We start from the raw sequence: 16,785 nt of genomic DNA on the forward strand, positions 1-16,785 counted from the left end.
CTACGCCCCTCCCTCTGCCTACCGGCCCGCCGGTTGTTCAGGCAGGCAAGAGGCAGTTGGCAGTTGGTCTTAGCAGACGGCGGTTCCGACGTCCCGCAGCTCTTCCGAGGCGGCTGCTGAGGCGGCGGCAGTGGCGCGGTCCCTCCGGGAGGCACGGCGTGGGCTGAGCCGCGGCCGTCTGCCGTTCAGCCTAGCGCGGCGGCGGCGGCGGCGGCGGCGGCGGCGGCGGCGGCGGCGGCGGCGGCGGCGGCGGCGGCGGCGGCGGCGGCGGCGGCGGCGGCGGCGGCGGCGGCGGCGGCGGCAGCGGCAGCGCGGCCCCTAAATGGTCCGCTGTCAGGTGTTCCACGTGGGGCCGCGCTCCAGCAGCCTCATCCGCGAGGGCTCCTACCGCGTGGTGTGGTGAGTGTCCGCGCCCCGCGTGCCGGCCGCGCCCGCCCGGCTTCCAGCTTGGTCTCGCCTAATGCGGCCGTTGCGCCGGCCCCTACCCGCCACACCGACCCTGGCCGGACCGCAGCCGGGCTGCCCCGTCGTCCGGGCGCCGGGGGTCTCGGGCGGGGTTGGGCCGCTCGGCCGGGGGCGTTACTCGCGGCGCTTCCTGGGCGGCCCTCGCTGGGCTCGCAGACTGGGGGAGGGGCCCGGGACCCCCGGGACAGGAACGGCCCCCTGCCCCAGGGTGCTCGCCTCGCGGCTTTTCCCTGATGTCTCCATAGTGAAGCCGCGAATTACTTCAGATGCTTGAGGAGGCGGCTGTGGTCCGGACAGCGGGCCTCAGAGGCCGGTGTGCACAACCCCGAAGTCATCGTCTTGTTTTCCCCCCTCCCCTGCCTTTTCCGCGGTCGGCTTTGGTTCAGCACCTTCCATGGTGCCAGGGGTGCTGTCCTGAGCAGGCTCTCTAAAAGGCATGAAGTGGCATCAGTGAGGGTGTGGAATGTCTCCATCCTGAAGTGTTTAAATGGGTTTGGGCATGGTACTGTTCGCTTTTCAGGAAGGATAAGTCAGCATCGCTGTTGTGATTTATTTAAGGAGTCTTTTGGAGTTGGGCCTAATTTGACTTTTGTTCCCTCTTTTACCCTGTGTGAGTTCTCGTGCTGGCATAAAGACTTCCAGAGATTTTAGCACAGTGACTGTGGACTTTTCCTGTTGAAGCTTTAGTGGCCAGTGCATATGCCGCCCTGATGGAGTTCTTGCAGAACCACATGCAGGCTCCCTTGTCTGGCTCCAGATCCCTCAGAATTGTTCGTGGGATGGGGGTGATGCTGGGTTTTTTTTTTTTTTTGGAACCAACTACCTGTGGTATTTTGTGCTGATGGAGACTTGTGGAGGTGTAGGCTTCCTTACACCTAAACCTTCATGTGAGTGTGCCTTTTGTATTGAATGAAGGAAGCAGGCTACTTATGAACATTTCGTGTCAGGTACTCTGCTAGGTACCTTATCTCATGTTATCTGAACAATCACCAGCAGAGGGGGAAGGGCAGTGCTAGCTCTATTTCAGATGAGAAAGTGTTTTGAGGTGAAGCCAGTTCCTAAGGTCACACAACTAAAAAGTCAAACTTGAGATTGTAGAGTGAGATCCTGTTTCGGTTGCCAGAGCTCTTTTCATTACTCCCTATTTTCCTTAATTAGTGTTATTAATAATTTTGGAATTTTAGTATATTTTACTCTTAAAGCAAATTTATTTCAGAAACGTATTCAAATTTGAATGGTCATAATTTTAGAAATACATAGAAGGAATATTTTACCACGTATGCTAGCTAGGTATAAAGACTAGTTACAATCCTTTTTTTTTAGAAATACATAGAAGGAATATTTTACCACGTATGCTAGCTAGGTATAAAGACTAGTTATAATCCTTTTAAAAAATGCTTGAATATTTGCATTCTCTTCAGGAGCAGAGTGCTTCACAGTACACAGCTGTGAAGATTCATGTGAACTCAGTAGGCTAGGAGCCATAAGAGGAATTAAGTTAGGTCAGGCCTAAAAGAAACAAGGTCCTAGAAGGTAACAGAATGACGGTACTGCCCACAACTTCACTTACCTGGAGTAGGTCTGATTGCTGTGCACCTGCTGGTATGTGTGCTAGTCACCAGGTCTCATTGTGAGGTGCTTGGAATTGCCCATCACAGCCTTGGGCCCTTAGAAAAAATTAACGCTTAAATATGTACTGAAAAAATCTAATTTTGTGACATTTCAGTTAAGTTTTTTTTTTTAATCTGATGAGAATTTTTCCTAGTCTGAAGACGATTTATATCTGGTAACATTCTATCTCGGCTGTGGACTTACGTGACTTAAGTCTCTATTAGGTAAAATGTCAAGTCCACTTACTATATATTTTTTTCCTTTCTTAAGTAAAATTCAAGTACTAATATTACTGGAATTAGAATCCTGGGCCCAGATTATGACTTTTTATCTTCAGGTTGATGGTATTTCATATAAGAGTTTAATTTACATTGTGCATTATTAGTATTTAGTAAATGTTGGTTAATGATGCTGGGTTTTTGAAGGATTTCTTGATTGAATTATTAATAATATTTGAAGAACTGATGTTTTGAGAAGCTTAATGTTTCCAGAAGGACTTAAAATTTTAAGGAAGAAATTTATTTTATTTTATTTTCTTAATCTGTTCATCAGGAATTTTGCCTTTTCTATGAAAAGTCCTTTCCTTAACATTATGTAGGGAATATAAAGAGTGGAGTTTGAACTGAGCCTTTCTTAGTGGTGTGATTTTGATAGAAAGATAATAGGTGCGAGTGACAATCTAAGCTATGGGATCCAATCCTGCAAAAGGACTTAGGTGGCAAATTGTGGAGGACTCTGTAGGCAGAAAGGAGTTTGATTTTATGTTTCTGCAATGGAGAAGCATCAGAGTTTTTGAAGAGAGGCAGGCACATGATCAGTTTTGAAATTCTGGGAACCTCTAGGTTGACACAGGTGGAAATGACAGGAGGAAACTGAGGTGGGGAATCAGCTAGGCTAGTGACCTTCTAAAGGTGAAGTGAGGTAGCAGTGTGGAGGATGGAGATGTTAGAGTCAATAATGGGCTCTTGTCAGAGGAGTGGTGGACTTTTCATCATGGCAGGTATGGGATGCAAAGGATGATGAGGTCTTACAGGGTAAGAGGCTTAAGAGGTGGGATATGGATTTGGGAGAGATTCTGAGACAGGACCTGGTGATGTGGTATGGGGAAGTTTGTTAATTGCAAGGCTTCTAGCTTAGGGACATAGTGGTGCCATTATTAGAGGAGGAATACTGTAGGCAGAGGAAGTTTGTTAAGGAGAATTAGTGAGTTCTGGTTGGACTCGTTAAGTTTATGATGCCAGTAGGTCCTTTGTGTTGTATCCACAAGGTATCCTGGAAATAAGAGGGACATAGAATCTGGAGATGAAAATTTGTGTAAGTGGTAGTCTGGTGTACAGGAACACAGATTCTTATTTGAGATCATTGGTTAGGTGAAATTGCATACATATATGCTGTGTGTTTATCTTTTTAGTAAACAATCCATATCATTTGTAGATTTTCAAAGGGTTCATTATCCCAGAGAAGTTAAGAACCAGTGAGACAGAACAGAAAGACCAAAGAAGAAGCCTTGGCAAGCAAGTAGTTTTAAGAGGTGGTTAAAGAAAGAGGATGCCTAAGACTGGTGAGATGTATGACTCAGGAGAAAAGGGAAAAAATGGTATGAAAGAGAGAAGTTGAAGCTGTATGCTTCATCATCTAATTAAGGTAACCATCTATGTTGTATAAATCCAGCTTGAAATATTTTCTGAATGTAACTGAGAGGTCGTGGGGTCATCTCCATAGATCTGATAATTAAAGGTTTGAGAGGGGACAAGTTGAGAAAAAAGTGTGAGCTGAGCTGAAGGAATGCCTGTCTTTAGGTGTCCTTAGTGGGCAAGCTATAGAAGAGGAGGAGGAGGTGTGGTCAGAGGCCAGAGACATGGGAGTCCACATTGTCGGAGGAGCCGGGGACATAGTGGTCACTAGGGATCGGTACTGAGGACGTAGAGAGCAGGGTGCAGCTGGAAGACAGGCTGTTGGATTTGTTGACTTTCAGCTGTCCTCAAAAAAACATAGTTTTAACAAAAATTTTGTCGTGCTCATATTCCTGATGGCGCAGTATCTGGTCCTGTTAATGTTTCTGTGATCACAGCAGGCTTGTAAGAACTATCATTTAGTCAATGTTTTCTGTTATTTTTTAAAGCATATGTTCATTAGTCCTCTTAACCACACTGCAGGGGTGGTTCCTTTCAGTAAGTGGGTGTCTGAGACACAGCGAGGTTACTTAATTTGCCCACAGATACCTAACTAGGAAGTGGTAGAGCATCTGTGTCTGCTTCCTAAGTGATACTCAGCCAAACATTGGAGTTGAGAAAATGCATGCTTTCAATAGCAGAAAATATCTATTGTCTGCTTTTTGCATGGTTTGCTTTTTAGCCTTTTAAAAACCTTTCATGCAAGGTCATTCACTTAGAATTCATTGAGCATCAGTTCTCTGCAAGGACTCACGTGGCACCTGCCCTTCAGTAGCTCTTGTTCCAGACAATGGGGTTCAGTTGAGCAGGAACACAGAAGCCCCTGTAGAGTGCCGTGGGTGACAAAGGCCTGAGTGGCGTGTGGATGTCCATGTCTGGCTTCGCAAAGCTTTGCACTGGGTGTTGGTGTCTGGGAGTTTGCTGTGAGAAGTTCACTCTGGGTAGAGGAGAGTGCACACGCTGAGGCACAGCAGTCTGAACACTGTACCTTAGGTCAGGAAAACCAGGAGTTGTCTGAGAAGTGAGACTGTGGGTGGGTGCCTTGGGGAGAAAGCTGGAGTGGAGGCAGCTGTGATGGGTGGGGCCGAGTTCTGAGGCGCTTTGTTTTCTAAGGAGTTGGGACTTGATATGGTAGGGGAAGGTCCCTGAAGGATGCCCTTTTTCTGCTAGTTCCTCATCCAATTTTGTGTTTCCTTCTTTGTCTCTCTGTGACTTTCTAACCGGTGCACTTGTCTCTTCCATCTACTTATTTAGGGCTACTCAGTGGGTGTGATTTTTATCCAGTCTCCACAGGAATTTTGAAATGTATGTGGGTTTTGTTTTGCTTTTTGTTGTTGCATTGATTGGAAGTGTTATTGGCCTCTGGTGTGTATGTGGTGGAGGCGGTTCTGCCAAATGACCTGCATGCAGTTTGTGCGCAGCACATTCAGTCCCTGCACCAGAGGAGCATCCTGTTTAGATGCCTGTGGTGTTTCCCTCCAGCCCATCCTAAAGAGGGGCTGGGCCCTAGTCAGGTCCTGCCTTCCTCTGACATTCATCTCCTCCAACAATGTATCCTTATTACTTTCACCTCTAGCCCTCCCTCTATCCCTCCCTGGGACTTTGCTGGGTATTGGTTCCACCTGTTTCAAAGGCAGGACCAGCAGTGGTATAAATCATGCACAGAGGCTCCAGGCCAGATTCCTAGTTGTGCTGGTTTAGCTGTTAATTTGACTTTTAATAAAGAAGTCCCTTGTTTGGTTTTTGGAGCTCAAAGATGGGAGGAGACCGTCTTACATGAGCAACAGAAAATCCAGAGTTTCTGAACAGTTTTGAGGGCAAGTAAAATGCAAACAAAATTCATTTTGATATTAGTAACATCCCTAATAATGTGCTTCTGGTGGTTAGCTATAATATATATGTCATTCTGGTGAATTGAATTTGTATGTTCTCAATTCTCAAGTATTAATAAAAATACTTTAATGAAAAGCATCCTAGTTGAGTTTTCCAGGAATTATGTATAGTTTATTCCTCACCTTGCTCACAGTAATGTACCTACTAAATAAAAAACAAATGATTCCCCAAAAAACATCTCAGGCGACCCCACCATCCATCCAGCCTGCTCTGCCCACCCACCTGCATGATTCTGGCATGCTGTTTCTTCCTCTTTGCTTCTCTTTTCTCTTTCACTTCTTGGGGCTCCCATGCATTGGAAAGCTAACAGGATAGATGTTCTCCAAGGTCTGTCTCAGATGCTCAGTCTTAGGGCAAGCTCTGGTCTCTGAACCCATCCGTGGCTGGTAGGAGCTGGGGGTGGGGTGTAGGGGTGAGGTCTGCGGTACTTCACCATGACCAGCTGGCTAACATTAGTTGCAAGCTTGCCTTAGGTGCTGTGGTTGCAAAGTCATTTTCATCCTCACCTCTGAGTTATTATTTTTTTCACTGTACAGATGAGGAAACCAGGCCTCAGGTAACTTGTCCAGGGTTCACAGCCAGTAAATGTATAGCAGAACTGGGATTTGTCTAGACCTCAAAACCTGTAATTATTATTTTTTTCCCTAAACTACTGTAGACTTTCCTCTGTTACAGCGAGTTACCTGGAAATGTGCTTCTTGCATCCTGGATTCCTGAATATGTTGGCACCAGAATATAACATGATGATTGTCACGGCCCACTTGGGCCTGTTGTGTAGATGGAAGAGGGAGGAACGAGAAACTTGAAAGGGGTGAGGAAGGTAGGGTCAAAGCAGCTTCATTTTTATCAGAAGGGTGTTTATCAGTGTTGATCCTTCTGACTCCTCCTATGTACCTCCACCAGTTTCTTGATTTTCATTCATTTAGTAATGATACTGAGCATGTACCTGTCCTGTGTGCTAAGCAGTACGATCGAAGTGGTTTTTTATGTTTTTGCAGTCTAACAGGAAAGTAATCACATTTACTCAATATGATGAATGCAGAGTGCTACCGTTTATACCAATAAAAAGTTGAGCAAAGGTTTGAGGAGTAGTCTGGGAGGGTTTCCTGGAGGAAGTGCTGTTTAAGCCAGAATCTGGAGAATGACTTGCAGCTAGCAGAGTGAAAGATAGGGAAGGGTGCTAAAGCATTTCAGGCACTACGTGTAGCAAATGGGTTGTAGAAATCGGGGAGTTTGTGATTATGATCCAGGGATATTTCTCATGGTGTTGCACAGACAGGAAGAGCAGTTAAAGCTTCAGGTATGGATGTAAAACTAGATCATAGGAACTAAAAGAAGATAGGAAGGTAGGAACTGAAAACTAGATCAAGGCATCTACTCCCCACTCTCTGTACATTTACAAAATCTTCTTGCACGCTGCATCTCTGCACAGCTTTTGTTTGTTTGTTTGTTTGTTTGTTTGTTTCTTCTTGTTTCAATTTTACTACATTCCCATGCACTTGGCAGAAGAGAGCTGACCCTAGCTTCCCAGAGGTATGTGTCTTCAGAGCACTCCGACTCCTGGGGGAGAGAATCTAATGCAGCCTGGGCTAGTGTCCACCACTGGTCCGGGCATCTGAGGCCCAGGTGGAGTCATCTGATAAGGCTGAACTTCTTTAAGGTGGCACAGTGAGGTGTGGGTGGTCATGAGATGTCTGCTGCTGACCTCTGACACTTACCAGGGTAGCTCTTGGTGCTGCTTCCCTTACTCTTGTGCTGGGCCGAGGCCTGCTGATGGGGGCTGGGGGTAGGAGAAGAGGGGACAACAAAGTCGTTTAGGCAGGAGAGGGTCTTTGGGTTGCTTTTATGGTGCTTCTGCTTTCCTGTCTCTGGCAGTATGGGGGTGGCAGCCAAACTGGATGGCGTTCTTTACAATGTATTTAATATTTGATACATATCTAACATGTGAGTTATGCAGCCTAACAATAAACACCCAAGAACCCACCACCCACTGACTGACTTCACACCAGATTGTCGGAGGCCCATGTTCTAATCTCTGTCTGCGAGTCTGCACAGTAGATCAGGGAAGAGTGTGGGCTCTGGACACCTGTATGTGACCTGAGCATGTTTTTCTCTGCTATAGAGAGTGGGTAGTGATAGCCATCTCAGGGTTGGGAGGATTGAATGAAACACATCGGTGAGCGCTGAGACCTTGGCCTCGGGTTAGTGCTCTAGTTGTTACTCCCTGGGAGTGAGTGGGCCTGGTGAGACCAGTGTCCTCCCTCCCCTCAGTCTCTTGGACATCGTCCTGGAGTGTGAAGCAGAGTCCGAGGATGTGAGACTGTTAGACTTGGGTCACATGGTTGTGTGGTCTAGGGCAACATCCTCTCCTGGTGAGATTTATCACTTAGAGCATCTTCGTTGCCTGGCCCTGGTCCATGTTCCTGCCCACTGTAAGGAATCCTGCAGGTGGTGTAGGAGACAGACTAATGAGGAAATAGATTACTGTGTCACTTGGTGAAGACACTGATACGAGATAATTCTGGACAGAACCGCTAACTCCACCTGGGTTTTCCAGTTTCTAATTAATTCAGCAAGTGGTGTCGGTATGCATTAGGACACATACTAGTTGTTAAGCTACTTCAGTGAATAAAACACCTAGTCCCCGGGAGGCTCATGGACAGTGGATGCCTGGCTTAGAGTGAGCCCATTCCATAGGTTGCTGTTTGGTTTTGCTTATGGTTCTTTTGCTGTACAAAATCTTGTAAGTTTAATTAGGTACTATTTGTTTGTTTTTGCTTTTTTTTTTTCTATTTCTTGAGTAGACTGCACTAGGAGAACATTACCGAGATAGATGTGAGATAATGTTTCTCCTATGTTTTCTTCTAGGAGGTTTATTGTGTCTTGTCTTATGTTTAAGTCTTTAATCAATTTTGAGTGTATTTTTGTATACGATGTGAGGGAGTATTCTTGCTTCATTGATTAACATTGCTGCTGTTCAGTTTTCCCAAAACCGTTTGCTGAAGAGACTGTCTTTATTCCATTGTATGTTCTTGCCTCCTTTGTCAAAGATTAATTGACCAAAAGTTTGTGGGTTCATTTCTGGGCTCTATCCTGTTCCATTGGTCCACAGGTCTGTTTTTGTACCAATGCCGTGCTGTTTTGATGACTGTAGCTCTATAGTATTGTCTGAAGTCTGGGAGCATTATTCCTCCAGCCTCATTCTTTTTCTTCAGCAGTGCTATGGCAATTCTGGGTCTTTTGTGATTCCATATAAATTTTATTATGATTTGTTCTAGTTCTGTGAAATATGCCCTGGGTAATTTAATAGAGGTTACATTAAATCTGTATGTTGCCTTGGGCAGTATGACCACTTTAACAATATGATTCTTCCAATCCAGGAGCATAGGATATCTTTCCATTTTGTTAAGTCTTCTTTAATTTCCTTAATCAGTGTTTTCTAGTTCTCCGTGTATAAGTCTTTCACCTCCTTGGTTAGATTTATTCCTAGGTATTTTATTACTTTCAGTGCTGTTCAAAAAGGGACTGTTTCTTTACTTTCTTTTCCTATGGATTCATTGTTAGTGTAAATAAATGCAACTGACTTTTGTACGTTAATCTTGTATCCTGCTACCTTGCTGAGTTATTTGATTAGTTCTAGTAGTTTTTGTATGAAACTTTTAGGTTTTTCTATCTATAGTATCATGTCATCTGCATATAGTCACAATTTTACCTCTTGTTTTCCAATTTGGATCCCTTTTATTTCTTTTTCCTTGCCTGATTACTGTGGCTAGGACTTTCAAGACTATGTTGAATAGGAGTGGTGAGAGTGGACAACTTTGATGGCCCCAGAGTTAGTGGGAAAGTTTTAGTTTTTCACCTTTGAGTACTAAGCTGGCTATAGGTTTGTCATAAATAGTTTTTATTATGTTCATATATGTTTCCTCTATACCCACTGTGGTGAGAGTTTTTATCATAAATGGGTGTTGAATTTTATCAAATGCATTTCCTGCATCTATTGAGATGATCATGTGTTTTTTGTCCTTTCTCTTGTTGATGTGGTGTAATATATTGATTGATTTGCTTATGTTGAACCATCCTTGTGTTCCTGGGATGAGTCCAACTTGATCATGGTTTGTGAACTTTTTTATGTGCTGCTGGATTCTGTTTGCTAATATTTTGTTGAGGATTTTTGCATCTATTTTAATCAGTGATACTGGCCTATAATTCTCTTTCTTGGTAGTGTCTTTGCCTGCTTTTGGTATCAGGGTGATGGTGGCTTTATAGAACGAGTTTGGGAGTACTCCCTCTTTTTCAGTCTTCTGGAAGATTTTGAGAAGGACTGGTATGAGTTCTTCTTTGTATGTTCAGTAGAATTCCCCAGTGAAGCCATCTGGTCTTGGATTTTTATTTGTAGGGAGGTTTTTTTTATTGCTAATTCAATTTCATTTCTAGTGATAAGTTTGTTCAAGTGGTCAGTTTCTTGATTTAGTCTTGATGGACTGTATATTTCCAGAAACTTGTCCATTTCATCTAGGTTATTCATTTTGTTTCTATGTAGTTGTTCATAGTATCCTTGTATGATATTTTGTATTTCTATGATATTGGTGGTCCTGGATTTTTTTTTGTAGGAAGTTTTAAAATTTACTGATTTAATAAATCTCCTTGCTAGTTTTCAGTCTGCTTTGGAGCTCGCTGGGCTTCCTGTAACTGGGTGTCTGTTTCCTTTCCCAGGTTAGGAAAAGTTTTCAGACCTTGTTTATTCAAATATGTTCTCTGCCCCCTTTTCTCTTCTTCTGGAGCTCCTATAATGAGAATGTTACTCTGCTTGATGTTTTGCCATTAATCTTGTAAGCTGCCTTCACTTTTTTTTTTCCTTCCTTCCCATTTTTGCTTCTATGTTTGAGGGAGTTCCCCTCTCCTGTCCTTGAGTTCACTGATTTTTTTTTGTGTGTGTGCTTCATCTAGTGTATTTTTAAGTTCAATTATTGTATTCTTTAGTTCTGTGACTTCTGTTAGGAACTTTCTTTTATTTTCTAACTCTTTGTTGAAGTTCTCACTGTGTTCATCCATTATTCTTCTGAGTTCAGTGGGCTTTTCTTATGAGTGTACTTTGAATTTTTCATCAGGCAAATTACTTTTCTTCATTTCATTAAGTTTTTTTTTTTTCCTGGGGTTTTATCTTGTTCTTTCATTTGGAATGTTGTCCAGAGTCTTCTGTTTCTTCATTTCACTTGACTCTCTGTGTTGGTTTCTATGCATTAAGTAAAACAGCCACCTCTCCCAGTCTTGAAGAGTTGTGTGGGAGAAGAACTTTGTCAATTAACCCTGCCTACCCTTGGTTGTCAGTGAAACTGATTATCCAAGCAGCTTGTTTTATTTTAACAGCTCCTAGCAGTTGAGGGTGTGCCAAGACCAGTCAGTATCCCAAAGGGGAGGCTCTCAATCAACACCAAGATTCAGGCTGATTGGAATCCAAACCGCCCAGTAACAACTTTTAAAGAATACAAATATCCTGAGGCTTGGGACTGCAAATATAGGCCCTGCTGGCCCCTAGAGCTAGGAATTCTGGAGATGTCTCCTGGAGAACAGTCACAGTGAACAGGGCTTCAGATAAGTATACAAGCTCCTTTCTGGAAAATGTCAGTGAGCTGTATGTAACAAGGCAGACTGAGAGTGTAATGATGGCACCCATAGCCTACCTTCCCTGAGAGCACTTCAGTAGTCTCCTGATGTGTGCCAAACCTGAAGCCTGCCTCCAAGTCGAAAGCTCTAAGACTAGAAAGAAGGCCTTTTTTCACATAAAGGCTGGGGGTGTGTCTCAGTGCCCTGAAAGTCATAGCTTGCCAAGAAGTGCCTCTCCAACTGTTACAGTCCCATTGGTCCGAGACATGCAATCGGTCCTGGCCTCCAGAGGTAGGTGATCAAGGAGCATCCCCTGAGTGGAAGCCACAAAACCTGGGTCACCGGTGTGTAGACATTCCCCGCTTGGAGATACTGGCTCTCTGAAGCCCATCAGAGGGAGAGTGTGAAGATGGCTGGAGTGAAGCAGTGGGAGGGTGCAAAGATGACACCTTCTGAATAAAGGGGAGGAGAAGAAATGGAAAAAGAAGTAAGAAATATATCAAGACAGAGGGAGAGTGGGGAAGATGGCACCTGCTGGCTGGAGCATAAAGCTGGCACCCAAAGGGAAGGGAAAAAAAAGATGGTACCTGCCAATTTTATTAAGGCAGAGGGAGAGCAGGAGGATGGCACCACCACCAGCCTCAGACCCTGGAGAGTATCCCAGCAGCCCCTGCCCCTCAGACCAATGCTTTAAATTTTGGAAATGAGTCTCTTTCACATAAAGTGTGGGTGCTTTTCAAAGAGCCACTTCTGCACCTGGCCCTGGACCAAAGCACAGGCCTTTTAAGAGTGGTTCCTGAATTCACCACAACTCAGTGGGTCTCACAGTCATGTGTCCTTGAGGGTCTTCCAAGTCAGATGTTTTGGGGGTTTCTCTCTCAGTTGTCAGTCTTCAAAGTTTGAGTCCCCAGTGTGGGGGTACAAACCATTCATACCTCAGGGAGAAGTTCCGTGTTTTGAGTTCCCTACGCAGCGCTCGACTGTAGGGGTGGGGTTTATGGTGAAATTGTGTCTCAGCCTTTCCCACCTGCTTTGTTGTGGTTTCCCTCTGGTTTGCCTGATGTGAAGGGGTTGCTCCACAATTTTTTAGGCTTTTCCAGAGGAAATTGTTCCACATGTAGCTGTAGATTTGGTGTGTTTGTGGGAGGAGGTGAGTTCAGGATGTTTCCATGGCGCCACCTTGAACTGAAACCTATTGTATATGTTTTAAACTTTGGTTTTCAAGTGCTCAGGTCACTGCTAGTATATGGAAGTATGATTAATGCTGTGTATTCATGTTTATGTATGAATCTTATATTCTGGGATCTTGCTAAAGCTATTTATTATAATATATTTTGAGTTTTCTTATAGATTCCTTGGAGTTTTCTCCATAGACAATGATGTCATCTGTAAATAATGACAATTATATTTCTTCTTTTCTAGTCAATATGCCTTTATTTCCTTTCTTGCTGTACTGCACTAACTAGAACCTGTAGTAAAGTTGCAAACTGACAGAAGACAGCAGACATTCTAACGTTTTTGAACTTGGGAAAAGCGTTCATTCTTTCACCATTATGATGTGAGATGTGAGTGTTTTGCAGATGTTCTTTGTTAGGTTGAGGTAGTACCCTTCTATTCTTAGTTTCTGAGCATTTTTAATATGAATGGGTGTTGAATTTTGTTTAATGTTTTTTCTGTATTGATTGATGTGACCACATGGGTTCTCTTCTTTAGACTCTTCATAGGTTAAATTACAGTGTTGATTTTTGGCTATTGAACCAGGCTTGCATTCTTGGAATAAATTCCACTTGGTGATAATCTATTCATGTGGATGCTTATGGTAGGTATTCTCGTGGATTTCTTGCTGTAGGCTAAATTACGGTTCCCCAAAGAGATCCGTGTCTAATCACTTCTATAGCAATGTGTGATTGTTACCTTGTATGCAAAAAGGATTTTGCAGAAGTAACTAAGTTAAAAATTTTGAGTTTATCATACATTTTCTGGGTTTACTTAATATAAAAGGAGGTACACAGGAACTGAGTCAGAGAGACCATGAGATGATAGAAGCAGAGACTAATGTGATGCACTTTGAAGATGGAAGAAGGGACCAACTTCTTCCAAGGATGACAGGCATCCTCTGGAAGCCAGAAAGGGAAAGGGAACAGATTCTCCTGTAAGGCCTCAAAAGGAATCAGCCCTGCTGACACCTTGACTGACATCAGACTACTGACCTGCAAAACATTACTATAATAAATTTGAGGTATTTTAAGCTAGTAAATAGTAATTTGTAATTTAATGATACAGTTTGTAATTTGTAATACTTTATAATAATTTGTCATAACAGCCAGAGAAAATGAACACAACTTATATTTTGTTGAGAATTTGTGTAGGTATGTATCCATATTCCTGGGAGTATTTGTCAGAAATTTTCATTTTTGAGCTGTCATTATCAGGGTCTAGTGTTATGTTATGCTGGCCTCATAAAATAAGTTGGGACATAATCGCTTTGCTTCTACTTGGTGGAACAGGTTTTGTGGAATTCATATTATTCTTTTGAAACGTTTGGTGGAAATCGCCAGTGAATACATGGATCAGGAGATTTCTTCTTTGGAAGGACTCTACCTATGAATTGAATGACTTTAAGAGTTTTAATATGTATTAGGTCATCTAGTTCATCAGAGTTAAGTTTTGGTAGTTTGTGGTTTTCAAGGAATTTTCCCATTTCATGTCTCTTTTCCCTGTGTGTGTGTGCATCTGTGTGTGTGTGTGTGTATATATATATATTTTGAAGTGTAGTTGGTTTGCAATTTTGTGTCAATTTCTGGTGTACAGTGTAATGCTTTAGTCATACCCCATGAACATACATATATTTGCTTTCATATTCTATTTCATTAAAGGTTACTGCAAGATGTTGAATATAGTTCCCTGTGCTATACAGTGTAAACCTGTTGTTTATCTATTTTATATATTGTAGTTAGTATCTGCAAATCTCAAACTCTCAATTTACCTGTTCCCTCTCCCTTCCCCTCTGATAACGATAGTTTGTTCGCTCTGTCTGTGAGTCTGTTTCTGTTTTGCAGATAAGTCCATTTGTGTCTTCTCCTTTAGATTCCACATGTAAGTGATATCATATGGTATTTATATTTCACTTTCTGGTGAACTTCACTTAGAATGACCATCTCCAAGTCTACCTAAGTGTTGCAAATGGCATTATTTTATTCTTGTTTAAACTGAGTAGTATTCCATTGTGTAAATGTACCACAACTTACTTTATCCAGTCATCTGTCATTGGACATTTAGGTTGTTTCTATGTCTTGGCTACTGTAAGTAGTGCTGCTGTGAACATTGGGGTGCATGTATCTTTTCCAGTTAGAGTTTTCTCCGGATATATGCACAAGAATGGAATTGCTGGATCATAGGGTAAGTCTTTTAAGTTGTTTGAGGAATCTCCGTGCTGTTTTCCATAATGGCTGCACCAAACTGCATTCCCACCAACAGTGTAGTGGGGTTCCCTTATAGGAGGAACTGTTTTATATGCAAATACAAATTTCTGTTGCCACCAGTCCACACACAGGTCCAGCCAGCTGTGGGTGGGAAGGGAAAGAATAGTAATTGTGAGGCACCTCTGCAGACTCGTTAGCCCCTAAGGCCACAGCAAGATGAGTCCTCCTCCCTCAGCTGGACAAGATGCTCCGCACAGAAATCCCACAAATCCCACAATGACACTGACTGTCATTCCCCTTTCACACACCTTTAACAGGCACCCCATGAACTTCCTCTCAGCCCATTCCCCTTGTGTCCTTGGGATTAAGAGGGAGCTGCCTCCACCACTCCCCACATTGCAATAATCCCAGGAGGCTCCCTCTACAATGGAGCAGAGAGGCAAAAAGCCCTGTCTCTCAGGCCAAGACATCCTCTCTGGTCAGGACACCCTGGCCTATCATCTGGCCACCTCAGGGAAGCAGACTGAAGCTCCCCAAAGATAAGGGCTGTCTCTTGGCTCCATTCTAGAAAACTGGATAGTGTTCAGAGGGCTGAAAGGCATGAAAACAGCTCTCCATCCCTAGTTTGCTCAGGGGTGCAGATGATTAGGGAATGCCCCACAGGCCCGTGGCCAATCAGGCTCGAGGGAAAAGGACAATGCAGGGGTCCCTGGGGTAAGTGGGAGCTGCAGGCTCCCAGGACCAGTCTGAGGACCCTGTGTCAATGTGGAGGAAGATCTAGTCAGCCACCTGTGGATCCATAGCTCCAGGGACCTCCTCAGCCTCCTTCTCAGGACCCCTCTCTGTAGAGCAGCACAGACATGAATAAGACTACAGTGGTCTGAGATCATTTCCAAACAAAACTGTCATCATTCACATTTTACATACATCACCCCAAGGTGCTGCTCCCACCCACAGCCATCCAGATCCACCCCCCCAGCCTCTTAACTCCCCTCCACCCTACACCACCCTGGCCCTGATGGTCCGACCCTCCTTCCCTGTCCTTCCTCCCTAACCCCACATCAGCTGGGGTCAGCACTGAATGAGAAGAAGCCCCTAAGTTCCCCGGGGGCCCCCTGGGGGCTGGCAGTGGAGGGCTGGCCTGCTGTTCCCTACTGGCTGCAGTGCCTCGTTCTCCTCCTCCTCCCTGTGACAAACAGGTCACACCTTCTCTTTTTTCCCAGTGAGGGGCGAACCAGCCCTAGAGTCAAAGCTGGCCTCCCAGAGATCTCAAGGTCAGGCTTGGGCAGGGAGAGCTTCCCAGCAGACACTGGGCCTCCACTAGAGCTCACTTCCTTGACTTGGCAGCTGGTGGAGGTGCTGGGCTGAGGCCAGTTCTCTGAGGGGAATGGGGCCTGGGGAGCCCTCTGACCTCCAGGGCAGACAAATCTCAAGGGCCCTGGGGCAGAGCTGTGGGACATCCCCCAGGGCCACAGGCTGTACTGAGAGGCCAAGAGGAAGGCCAGGCTGGGGAGCTGCCCCTTGTCTTCACTGGACCCATCCCCTGGCCCTGGGTCCTCCCTTATAGGAGATGTCTCTGAGAACTGAGGCATCCCTGGGTCCCAGGCTCCATGCAGTGCGCTTTTGACCCCGGGAAGGGGAGAGGGGCTGTCCAGCCTGGAATGGAGGAAAACCATGATGTCCTGGAGAGAGAATAAAGTATTTGGACATGAACAGACCACTGTCTGCTCGGTAGCACCTTAGAAGTTCCTCAAAATCAATGTCTGCTGGGCTGCCTTCATCACCGACCCCTAGCTGGGGGCCTTAGTCATGTGTCTGGGCATCTAGGCCAACATCAGGCTCACGAGGACTTGAGTCCTAATGGGGTGCACTGTGACAGGTGGGTGCCTGCACACCCAACTCCTCCTTCAGGGCCAGGAGTCCTTTCTGCACCAGCTGGTAGGAGGGAGGCATACAGTGACTGGCCCCGCATACATGGTGAGGGGAGAAGGAGGGCTGGGCAGGGGGATGATGGCATTGGGGAGCAAGAGGGGGGATGTCACCAGGACTCCAAAGTACAGACACTAGAGCACTCCTGCTGTCCTCCTGGGCCTTATTCCCAGCTGTGTGTCCTTCCT

The 16,785-nt window shown here is 44.7% G+C and overlaps 1 long non-coding RNA gene across 1 annotated transcript; it reads left to right on the forward strand.

The window, feature by feature from the left end:
- Nucleotides 1-388: 388 nt before the first annotated feature.
- LOC135321791 (uncharacterized) lies at nucleotides 389-15,766 on the forward strand. Its single transcript, XR_010381863.1, has 3 exons — nucleotides 389-399; nucleotides 14,306-14,342; nucleotides 14,595-15,766. It is a non-coding gene; the product is annotated as an uncharacterized LOC135321791 (long non-coding RNA).
- Nucleotides 15,767-16,785: the final 1,019 nt, after the last annotated feature.

Source organism: Camelus dromedarius, chromosome 8 (genome assembly GCF_036321535.1).
Source record: "Camelus dromedarius isolate mCamDro1 chromosome 8, mCamDro1.pat, whole genome shotgun sequence".
Classification (NCBI taxonomy): Eukaryota; Metazoa; Chordata; class Mammalia; order Artiodactyla; family Camelidae; genus Camelus; species Camelus dromedarius.